The sequence below is a fragment of the Mauremys mutica genome, chromosome 23 (assembly GCF_020497125.1).
Source record: "Mauremys mutica isolate MM-2020 ecotype Southern chromosome 23, ASM2049712v1, whole genome shotgun sequence".
NCBI classification, from domain to species: domain Eukaryota; kingdom Metazoa; phylum Chordata; order Testudines; family Geoemydidae; genus Mauremys; species Mauremys mutica.
In genome coordinates, this window is record NC_059094.1 from 15,275,006 (window position 1) to 15,279,430 (window position 4,425).

The 4,425-nt window shown below is 44.3% G+C and overlaps 1 long non-coding RNA gene across 2 annotated transcripts; it reads left to right on the plus strand.

Annotated features, from left to right (window-relative positions):
- The first annotated feature begins 12 nt into the window (after positions 1-12).
- Positions 13-3,418, plus strand: LOC123355413. 2 transcript variants are annotated; one of them, XR_006575101.1, is made up of 3 exons: positions 13-145; positions 1,403-1,511; positions 2,955-3,418. It is a non-coding gene; the product is annotated as an uncharacterized LOC123355413 (long non-coding RNA). The 2 variants fall into 2 exon arrangements; XR_006575102.1 differs by having other exon boundaries at positions 2,987-3,418.
- Positions 3,419-4,425: the final 1,007 nt, after the last annotated feature.

Here is a 4,425-nt window from a genome sequence, read left to right on the forward strand (position 1 = left end):
CGGGGAGGGCGGAGGAGCTGGCCCCGCCCCTGGGCCGTCGCCCGCCCGGCGGCGGAGTCGGGAGGGGGGCGCAGAACGCGGCGCCTCGCTCCCCACCACTGCACGGATGGGGAAACTGAGGCACGGAGTACGGCAGCGGCAAAAGGTAGAACCCAGGCGGTCCTGGCTCTGTCCCCCCCGCCCCCTGCTGCAGCCACGACACCCGCCTCCCCTCCTCGGAGTCCTGCGTTCCCCGTCCCCTCTGCTACAATCACCAGACGCTGCCTTACCCCTGCTTGTGAACAGAACCAGGCGGGTCAGCTGTAACCACTAGGCCACACAGTCAGTGGAACGGACATTGTAACCCCGTTTGTATGCGGACCTGAGTCAGTGGCATCTGAAATAACTCGTGAGGTGTCGAGACAGCCAGGTGATGCATCGCCATCCTCCAGCTACAGCGTGGTGGTATCCACCCTTGAGGCTGGGGATTTCTGAGGGGGCAGGCCTGTCTCCTACTGCACTATGTCATTTATATTAATAACCACAGCACAGGTGAGGACAGATGCTGGCAAAATGTGTTATAAGGCCCCCTTTCCCTTTTTTCATTGGATCTTTCATTTCGGGGGAAAGAAGAGGGGCACAGCACAGAATCAGGAGTGGAAAGCAGCCAGGAATGGCATAAGGCCGTACAATAGTTCTCAAACTTTTGTACTGGTGCCCCCCCCTTTCACCTAGCAAGCCTGAGTGCAACCCCCCTTATCAATTAAAACACTTAATATATTAAACACCAATTATAAATACTCGATACAAAGTGGGGTTTGGGGTTGAGGCTGACAGCTCACAACCCCTCTGTAATAACCTCATGACCCCATGAGGGGTCCCAACCCCCAGTTTGAGAACCCCTGCTGTAAGGTGCTCAGATACCACTTTAAAAAAACCCAACAGATAGGAAAGATGAATGTAGGGATAATTTTACTGTAAATATAGTTTATAAAAACAGTTGTGGTCAGGCTCTGTGCAGAAGTCCCTACGGGGCTTGAAGAACTCCATAAGATGTTGCTGCAGGATTTATATTAAACTGTTTCATTCATCCAAGTAGCGTACAAGCTGTATCAGATATATGTAAGGTAGCTGTAAATTGATGGAATAGGGGTTGTAAAAGGTTAATAAGTACTGTAGACAGGATTTTTGGGGGGGGGGTACACTAGGCAGTAGCCTTTTTTGTAAAGTTACAGATAATAAAAACAGGCCATTTCAGAGCTATGGGGAACCAAACAGCCCATGTCAAAATGACAAAAAAGGTGTAGTTTAATGGCCCTTTAACTCTAAAATTACTGCAATTTCAATCCAGGCTGGGAAGAAGAGTCCACTGGGCTGGAAAGAATTCCAATGTTTAGAGAAACAAGCTAATACTTTTTTCTAGGCAATCTGAAAAATGGGACTTAATGGAACACTGGCTGCAACCTTTCATCTGCAAGTGGTGGCTAAGGGGCTCCAGACTAAAGCAACATCCATACGATTAGGGAGATAAGGTACATTTAGTGCCATTTGTAACAGGTAAACTGCACTTTAAGTGTAAATAAAACAGAAAGAATTTTGGGACAAATTCTCAACAGAACCCTATTATTACCTTACTTTTTCTTCATTACTAACCCCCCACACTCTTGTGCTTAGATGTCTCTCAACGGATCATCCTTCTAATGGTGCCACTGCAGGGTCAGCTGCCTCCCAGTAATAGCATTTTGGTCTTTCAAGTATGTCATCCAAAGCCGAGATGTGTCTCAGTCCCTACCCTTCTAAGCATGCACTCTTCCCTGTGCTCGATTAATCCCCATAGTTGAGTGTAACTCATGACACTAGCAGGGAGCTGTTTGTGATCCAGGACTCCGACTTACTGTAGAGGGAGAACAGAAAATGCTGATGCTCTGACAAACATGGTGGGGGAGACCTGAGCCTGCTCTGCCCTGTGTTATTAGACTATCCAAGTAACTTGAAACTCTCCAGTATACTTCTCTCTAACACTAATCTGTAGTTAATTATTAAAATAACAGCATGCCATAAAAAACAAAAAGCTACCCAGCTGATTAAATCTGTCTAATGGACAGAAATGCAGTAAAGCTTTGACTGTTTCTATTCTTATGGAACAGGAAAGGACAATGCAGATTTGACTAGCTCGTTTAAACTGAGCCTTAATAGGTACATGAATTTCTGAAGAATGAGGAGCCTATCCAGGACTGTCTGTGTGAAATGCCCAACAGTCTAACATTCGACCCGTATAATTAAAAATGTATTAGGATGAGATTAAAACAAGACCAACCGCCTACGTAACACATTCAGTCAATCTCAACAAAGCTCTTCCAGATACAGTGACTTAAAATGTCTCTATTTTTGAGGGCTTTTATCCCATTCACCTCCACAGCACCCCTTTGCTCTCTCATTCCTGAGCTTTCTGATCTCGTAAAATCTCTCCGTCACGTTGCATTCCTCTATAGTCGGACTATTTCTGACATTCAACTTGTGATAGATTTCATCGCACCAGGAATTACATTATAGGCATTTCAACCATGTGTCAAATGTTCAGGTGTACAACCTGGAAGGAAATGCCGTAAGTAGATTGTTCTCTGTACCACAGCTTCTGTTCTCTACATCCAGGATCCCCATCCCATTTAGTACTGGACTGGATAGAGACTCCATGAATTATGGCTTTAGGCAAGAGAAGTAATTGCAGGAGGATAAACTATTAAAAATCTCACATTTGAAAGCAAGGAAATTCAGTCAAGGCCTTTATCTACAGGGAATAACTATAAACTTACATTAATATGGTTAACGTATTGCTAAATATTAGCCCGAGCAGGCTTGCTAAGTAACCTAGCTCCTACCCATGCAATAATAAAACTAAGATTTGCCTTGATGCATTTTGACCGTCTTCCCCAATAACAGCCCCCTCCCCCCTTTTATTTTATTTTAAATTTCAGCTCCTAACTTGTGGGTGTTTCTAATGCTACAGTGCAGATGATGGGATACTACACAATCCGACAGAGGATCAGCTATGTCCTGGCTGGAGGCAACACAGTTTATAAACAAGACTATACCAGATGGTGAAAGGGATCCGCTTTTCCAGCCTACAGTGTTCCTTTATGATGGCCATGCACAGAAAATGAATATTCAGACATCCACAAGAGCACATTTCTTAACTCATTCTATATGTAATTGCAAAGATTGTGGGTTACAATTACTGACTGCACATCAAACATTGAGGTTTAAGGTAGCAACCTGTGCATTTTTAGAGCAAACTACTGGGTTTGCTTCTAAAGCTAGAAATGGAAATGGAAATAGCAGCTTAACTGGGAAAGAGGCGTACTTTCCATTTCAATGCTGACAGTTACCACTTCCATTCCAGGTTCTGAAGTGAGTGAAGCAGCAGACTTCAGTGTTCTGTCTTTCAGAAGGGGTCTCTTTGTATGTATGTAAAGAGGCTAGGTTAGTTAATGAGATTGAATGTTCTCCCTCAAGACAGAGTAGGGTATTAAACGACTGTTCCCCTTCTCCAACCAACCTACAGAAGTCTTTCGTTATTAGTACACTTCCTCTTCTTGCCTGCATTCCCCAACCAAGGTATTGCAATCCTTAATAGGCACTCAATGTTCAGAGGCCCAGGGAGGAAGGTGCCCCAGCTGGTCACTCCTAGATTCCTGCTCAGACACCTTGCAGATCATCCCATGCCCATTTGTTCTTTTAGAAGGCAAGGGCGTGGCTTAGTGTATTCCTGTTCAAGAAGCGAAGGGGTAAGGAACGGAGAGTTGTCCTTATAATTATCGACTGTCCTCGGCTCTGCTGTAAAACAGATGGCACATTCTGTATTAAATAGAACCCCCATTTGCTTTTGTGGTCAAATAAGAGCCCAACCTTATTCTTAAAAACCAAGATGGCCTCAAAATCCAGAAAGCCATACTGTGCCACAATTAGCTATCTAGGTGACTCACTCTTTTGTCCTACTGAACATACACTACTGAAGATTAGATCCCCTCTTATGCGGGGGCATTCACAAATATGAAAAGCTCTCACAGTGAAGTTGTAAAATAAGATAGATATTCACTTTAGTAATCCCAACAGATAGGAAAAAGAGGCAGACTGCTAGTCTTTGTAAAAAACACGCTCTTAACTGCTGTTACCACTTCCTCCTCCCACCTCAGTTTCCCACATCTATTACACGTTGACAACGACAGCAAACTTTGAAGCAGGGGCTGACTTTTAGTATGTCATAAGGGGGTCGTGACCTTGACTGGGACCTCTAGGTGGTATTGTAATATCAAACCTGTAATCCCCTCAGAGGGAGATCCCTTTTGTAAAGTTGACTTTTGGACCTCAAGGATTCTATTACTTACAGGTAAAACACAGAGACATTTGTTTGATTCGAACCACACCCAATGGAAAAGTGTGACGGTA